This window comes from Aedes aegypti, chromosome 1 (genome assembly GCF_002204515.2).
Source record: "Aedes aegypti strain LVP_AGWG chromosome 1, AaegL5.0 Primary Assembly, whole genome shotgun sequence".
Taxonomy (NCBI): Eukaryota; Metazoa; Arthropoda; class Insecta; order Diptera; family Culicidae; genus Aedes; species Aedes aegypti.
This window is the reverse complement of record NC_035107.1, coordinates 61,921,559-61,929,383: the sequence shown is the minus strand read 5'-3', so window position 1 is coordinate 61,929,383 and position 7,825 is coordinate 61,921,559.

The following is a 7,825-nucleotide window of genomic DNA, read 5'->3' as shown; positions in this document are numbered from 1 at the left end:
TTATATGATCTTTCGACCAGTGCACACATCTGCTCTCTTATTTTTGTAAGAAAATAAGATGCATGCTTAACAGGTTTCATCGACCGGAGTGCCTCAATAGAACTGAGACTATCCGAGAATATGAAGAAGTGGTCTACGGGCATGTTGGAGATCATACCCAAAGCGAAGTTAATTGCTAGCAGCTCAGCAATATAAAGGGTGTCCACGATGAAATTGCCACACACAAAATTGATTCGCAAAATTCGAGTTTTCATCCGATTGCCATCAAATTTTCAGGGATTGAAAAATAACTATTAAACTTCATTTTACCATTTTACTCGTATTTTATTTACAGTCCATACGCAAATGTCCACACTTTGGGCTTAACCACGGCCATAGGATTCTGCACAACCTGTGAATCAACCGTTTTTTGCATGTAAACCCATACTTTCTTCAATTCCTCGACTGTTTTCACTACCTTAGGGCGTTTAAGAAGGTGCTGCTTCAAAATCGCCCTGTACTTCTCGATGGGGTGGAACATTTTCGGCACGAAATTGACCTTATTGTCCGCATACCACTTCAGCACGTCCTTGGAGTAGTGGCATGGGGCCAAATCCGGCCAGAAGATTTTTGGGACGTTGTGGGCCTTCAGGAGAGGAAGCAGCCGCTTCTGGAGGCACTCTTTCATGTACACCTGTCCGTTCATCGTGTCCTGGGTCACGAAAGGTGCACTCCGCTTCCCGCACGTGCCGATGGCTTGCCAAACCAGGAATTTCTCCGCAAATTTGGACATCTTCTGAGTGCAGACATGCTCCGGAACGCTGAACTTATCCTTGACCGTGAAAAACAGGTTGCCGGGGATCTGTTTGAAGTCGGCCTTCACATATGTTTCGTCGTCCATGATGCAGCATTCAACTTTCGTCAGCATGTTGAGGTACAACTTCCTGGCACGGGTTTTGGCGGACTTGTTCTGCTTCTCGTCGCGATTAGTACCTTGAACGTTCGAAGTCCAGCCTTAAATTTGGCCTTCTGGACAAAACTTCGGCTTAGTTTCAGGTTCTTAGCCACATCCCGAACGGAGGCGTTCGGGTTTCGGTTGAAGGCCCCAACTACGCGGTTGTGATTTTTGGTGTTGTACGGAATACTTTTTTCTTCACTTCTGGGCTTCCGATCGGTGGTCAATGGTTCCTCGAACCGCTTAATCACTCGCGACACCGTAGAATTTGTGATTCCCAACGTTTTAGCGATGGAACGATCCAAGAGATCCTTGTTCTCGTGATGAATGCGCAAGATTTTATCACGCACGAGCTGTTCTTTCGACTCCATATTCGCGAGTTTTGATAACAGGACTTTAAAACTGGCAGGATGTAAATAATGCACTATGAGCTAAATCCACCCAAATTTTCATTAAATTCTACCCAACGGTTTAAAAGTTAGAGCAATTTCATCGTGGACACTCTTTAAACCGGTTTATGGACAAAAGGTCGAACGACAAAAGGTCGATTTGCATGGAGGGAAATTTTTCCTTCTTTGAAAAAAGATTTTCGACCTTTTGTCCCTTCTTTTTTTGTTCTTCGACCTTTTGTCCTTTCGACCTTTTGTCTTTCGACCTTTTGTCATAGATTCCTTTAAACCGTACAAGGTTCCTGAAGTTTTCGGAAGGCGGAAGAATTTTTATTAAAGACACCGAAGCCAGTGAATCTATTAATACGGGATTCGTCAGTGAAATATCTCCTGTAAGAATCGACATTCTGGAACTTTGCGTTGAAAATACGTGGAATAGTTATACATCGAAATTGGTCTAGAATTTCATGAATAGCTTTATTGACGCACATTCCAGCTATTCTAGGCTTCAGCTGCAAATTTAATAAATAAAAGCATGTTGTAATAAAAACAATATATTGATCAATCAAATTACCTCAGAAGCAAATGTACAAACGTTTGAAACATTATTTACTGATGAAAAATGGATTCTAGAGATGTACCGAATATTCGGCCGGCCGAATATTCGGGCCGAATATCTCGATTTTTTTGAGTTTGCCGAATATTCGTTCTGCCGAATAATAAAATCCGTTATTCGGCCGAATAGGCCGAATAGTGACCGAATAATAACAAAATAAACTAAACTGTAAAAAAATATTATGTTTATGAAAGGAAAATTTAAAAAATCAATAATGTATTCAAATGATGACCGAATTTTTCTTTTTATGGACACCTTGAATAGAATAGACTTTGATGTCAAATATTGAAAAAGTGAGAAATTCTCTGTTCCATGGCGTTACCATTTTCTGCAAATCAAATTGTATCTCATCTTGCAGGAGCTGTAACGTACCGCTTGGCTAGTTAGAAGCGTTTGAAAATTTGTTTTCAAGGTATAGATGCATCGAAGCTAAACCCGGCATTTTCAAGAGCACAAATCTAGAGAACCAGACAACCGTTTGTGCTGAAAATTTAACTTTCTGGTCAATCGCTGGTGTTGACCAATCATTCCAATAATCAGCGCGAACGGCTGTCAGATTCTCTAGATTTATGCTCTTCGATGCAGGTTTGGCTTCGATGCATCTTCACCTTAAAGTCCGTCAATTATCAGGACTTTCTATACGTTCTATATTCTTTGCAAAACCTACTGATCACGTTTTTCTATTATTATGAGAGTCAGGGGTCTGCCGTCTATTTGCCACAATTTTTATGAAACACTTCCAAAAGTCGGATGAATAGTAAACCAAATTTCTTAAACAAAAATCAACAATAGGATACAGCTTCCTAGCTTCAGAAATACAGAAATCCTCAGAACTTATGATTTCTGAAAACGGTTTCAAAAGCTCAAGAAGACGATCATTCATTTCCATTTATACTTCGTTTAATTGTTCAGCTTTCCCTACTAAAAAACTGCACATACGGGTGTTATTCGGCCGAATATTTAGGTTTTATTTGACCGAATATTAAGTCATTATTCGGCCGAATGTTCGGCCGAATATTCGTTTGGCCGAATAATAATATTTCAACTATTCGGTATTCGGCCAAAGGCCGAATAGTGCTATTCGGTACATCTCTAATGGATTCCTTTTATTTTGGTTGTTTTTGATTCAAACAAAATCTTAGTTTGATTCAACATATTGTAATCGTTGCATCAACCTATTATTCTATTCTGAAACTATTTTTTGGTAGAATCAAACTAGCTGTTTTTAAGAATTAACTAATAATTTAGTTTGCAACAACCATAATACGCCTTATATGAACATTAAGATTTCAAATTGAAACAACATATGAAACAAAGTTTCAAACAAAGTCTTAATATAACAACAACAATTTTTTGTTTGGAAATAACAAATTTGATGATTTAAAATTCAACAAACATGTTGGTTGTTTCAAACTAGGGCGATTTTCCTCCGTGATGGAGTATAACTGACTTTTATTTCAATATATTGATCGAAATCACAAGTGTATGTGTTTGTATGGAATCATTGTTCCGCATAATAGACCAGAGTAGGGATACGCACGTCGCCGAACACTATTGAAACAGTTTTTTGAGTACTGGATTAGTCCGATGAGTGAGTTCTAGTAACTTTTGAATCTTAATCTGATTTGCTGTGTCTCAAAATCGTCGATAATCAGTGGAGCTCTGGAACTAGTATGGGACAGAGAGAGAGTTAAGCTTTTTTCCAGGAACTCCTACAAAAACTCTCTCAGTCGATATATTTCTTCACCCATTTTCATATGAACTCCTTCTTGAACTCATATACGGGTTATCTCAGCAATTGCCTCAAAATTCTTTCTCCTTGCCTGCGCCTTCAGCGCCATTCAAATGTTCGTCGTAGTGCTGCTTTCACCTTTCAATCACCCGACAAAATGCTTCCGTTTCATTAACATATTAACTGCCCATAAGGGCATAACCGTCCCATATTGAATTAGTAGGCATTGTGAAAATAGCGCTCAAAGTTTGAAGTTTGCATTCCCATTCAGTGTTGACCAGACTCATTTCCCCGAAATTCGAATTGTGAAGCCATGAACTGTTATAACTGTGCGTTGTATTCCTGAGATGGAGGGGGAGGTGGTTGGGCTTGAGTGTTGCACATGGGATCCGACAGTTTCGATCTCGGTGGGCCGCAATTCAAGTTTCGGTGAAATGATTCGCACTCACTCACTCACTCATTTCATTTCACCGAAACTTGAATTGTGGCTCTCTGGGATCAAAATTGATCGATTTTGTGTGCAGTACTCAAGCTTAACCATCTGCTTGTCTATCTTAGGAGGATAGAGCATGGTTGTACTAGTTCGTGGCTTCGTAGTTCGGAAAATGTTATTTTCGGGGAAATGAGTCTGAACAACACTGTTCCCATACATATGTTTATAGTTTTCTAGTAACTTTTGTATGCCGTATTATTTTAGCTTTAGCCCGTAGAATACTCTTTTTTTTGCTAATATTGATCAGTAAAAATATAAACTTGAACATAGGGCCCTATTTTGTAAGTCGAGTCGACCAAAAACGACTCGACTGGAGTCACTGTCGACCAAAATTTTTGCTCGACTCGGCTCTGTCACTCACAGGGGAGTGAAATGAGCCAATAATTAGCTACCCAACATTGATTCAACATGGCGTCCAGTATCTTTGTTTTGATTCTTTTGGGACTGACAAAACATATGAATTTTTGGATAGGAGACATCAATGATACCTTACTGATGCGTAAAACATTCAACAAAATGTTGAAGAAAGGAAAAGCGTCATAAAATACGACGATTCAACGCAATCTATTTTATTGCCAGAAACTAGCACTAGCAGCACTTGAGCCGTATACTCGAAAAACAGGAGCAAGTTAGGGCAAACCGACCAGAAAGTGGGTACCAAAACGCGAAGTACCAAAAATGATGTGAGGAAGATCCGAAATGTATGCAGGATGACAGCCGTGTCAGTCCTCTGGTCACTCAAGGGGATTTTTTTAATTACCGTACGGGTTTGGGCCGAAGGGTCTCAGATTTTCATGAAACTTTTTCCACAGGCAGGGCTCATGGATATATGAATAAAAAAAATTGAGAAAAAATCAGGGTCGCCTATTTTTCCGGAAAACTCAGGTGGAAATTTTTTGTTTTCCCTTGACACTACTTACTTTGAAAAATCATAACTCAAGAACAAAGCATCGTAGAAACAAAGTTTTTATATGAAAATTTAAGCAAATTTTCTCAAAAATCCAAAAAAAAATATGAACTGGAAAAAGTTTTTTACAAAATTTTTCACCGTTGGGAAAATTTGTAAAGAAAAGCCGGAAAAACTATGCCCGAACTCGTGGAAAATTTTCAAAAAAATATTTTTGAGAAGGTAATTTTATAAGCTTTAATCACTGAAATTTTTGGAATGCACTTTTTTTTCGTTTTTGAGTTATGGCCAATTTTGTGAAAAATGTCCAGATGTGCCATATAAGACTTTTCTTTGAAAAATCATAACTCAAGAACGAAACATTGTAGAAACAAAGTTTTTATATGAAAATTTAAGCAAATTATCTCAGAAATCCAAAAAAAAATATGAACTGGAAAAAGTTTTCCACAAAATTTTCCGCCGTTGAGGAAATTTATAAAGAAAAGCTGGAAAATATATGCCCGAACTCGCGGAAATTTTTTAATAAAATATTTTTAAGAAGGAAACTTTGTAAACTTCAATTCTAGTAACTTTTAGGATGTACTTTTTTTTGTTCCTGAGTTATGGTCAATTTTGTAAAAAATGCAAAGATTTGCCATACATGCCTTTTCGTTTAAAAATCATGACTCAAGACGTTTTTGAGTTATGGTCAATTTTGTGAAAAATGTCCAGATGTGCCATATAAGACTTTTCTTTGAAAAATCATAACTCAAGAACGAAACATTGTAGAAACAAAGTTTTTATATGAAAATTTAAGCAAATTATCTCAGAAATCCAAAAAAAATATGAACTGGAAAAAGTTTTCCACAAAATTTTCCGCCGTTGAGGAAATTCATAAAGAAAAGCTGGAAAATATATGCCCGAACTCGCGGAAATTTTTTAATAAAATATTTTTAAGAAAGAAATAAACTTATAAACTTTTAATCTGGTAACTTTTAGGATGTACTTTTCTTTAGTTCCTGATCTATGGTCAATTTTGTAAAAAATGCAAAGATTTGCCATACATGCCTTTTCGTTTAAAAATCATGACTCAAGACTCATCATGACTTGTCGAACCGGATTCAAATTATCTCGAAAATATGAAATTTTTGAAATGGAATCAGTTTCGCAGGACATTTTTCACTGTTCATGAAAACAAATAATGGAAACCCGATTAGCTATTCCAGCTTTCAAACAAAGTATATTTGAAAAGAGCGATCAATAAGATCCAATCCTACAATATTTTTCAATACGCTCATTTTTCGTTCCTAAAACATGATCAAATATTGCTAGGATGAGCTGTTTGAACCATATATTTACAAATTTATAAGTTCATAAACAAAATTTCTTAAGAACAAAACTACATAGAAACAAAGTTTTCTTCAATTCTGATTTCCAATTTTTTCCTGTTAGGTAACTACAAAATTGACAGTTAAATAAATGGGTAGACAATATGACAAATAGGTATTTACCAATTCAAGTTTAAAGCGTTGAAATGGCTTGAGAATCATAAGTTTACCAAAAACTAACAAAGAGCAGTGAGAAAGTGCAAGTGTTGTCTATCAGCTGTATATTCCTCGTTATTAATTTTTGGAAAGTGAAAAAAGTTTTCCCGAAGCTGTTGAAATGGACAAAGTTTAATATTACGAATACAATCCTTTATGCTGTAAACCCCTTCGGACTGGACGGCCACAAATCAGTAAGGACAAATCTACGATCGATCAGCCAAGGCCTCATCAGTAAGCTTCATTCGAATGGAGTTCGGTGGATTACGGAAAAGATGAAAATTTGCGTGAAGTGCTCCATTACCGGTTCGACAAGTCATGATGAGTCTTGAGTCATGATTTTTAAACGAAAAGGCATGTATGGCAAATCTTTGCATTTTTTACAAAATTGACCATAACTCAGGAACAAAAAAAAGTACATCCTAAAAGTTACTAGAATTGAAGTTTACAAAGTTTCCTTCTCAAAAATATTTTAATAAAATTTTTCCGCGAGTTCGGGCATAGATTTTCCAGCTTTTCTTTATAAATTTCCTTAACGGTGGAAAATTTTGTGAAAAACTTTTTGCAGTTCATATTTTTTTTGGATTTCTGAGAAAATTTGCTTAAATTTTCATATTAAAACTTTGTTTCTACAATGTTTCGTTCAATGAGTCTTCTTGAGTTCTTGAAAGAAAAGTCTTATATGGCACATCTGGACATTTTTTACAAAATTGGCCATAACTCAAAAACGAAAAAAAAGTGCATTCCAAAAATTTCAGTGATTAAAGCTTATAAAATTACCTTCTCGAAAATATTTTTTTGAAAATTTTCCACGAGTTCGGGCATAGTTTTTCCGGCTTTTCTTTACGAATTTTCCCAACGGTGGAAAATTTTGTGGAAAACTTTTTCCAGTTCATTTTTTTTTTGGATTTTTGAGAAAATTTGCTTAAATTTTCATACAAAAATTTTGTTTCTACGATGCTTCGTTCTTGAGTTATGATTTTTCAAAGTAAGTAGTGTCAAGGGAAAACAAAATATTTCCACCTGGGTTTTCCGGAAAAATGGGCGACCCTGAATTTTTCTCAATTTTTTTTCATTCATATATCCATGAGCCCTGCCTGTGGAAAAAGTTTCATGAAAATCTGAGACCCTTCGGCCCAATTTGTACGATAATAAAAAAAATCCCCTCAAGTTTATCGAAAGTTGTCACTGTATGTGACTGGATTACTATGGGTTCATTCAAATATTACGT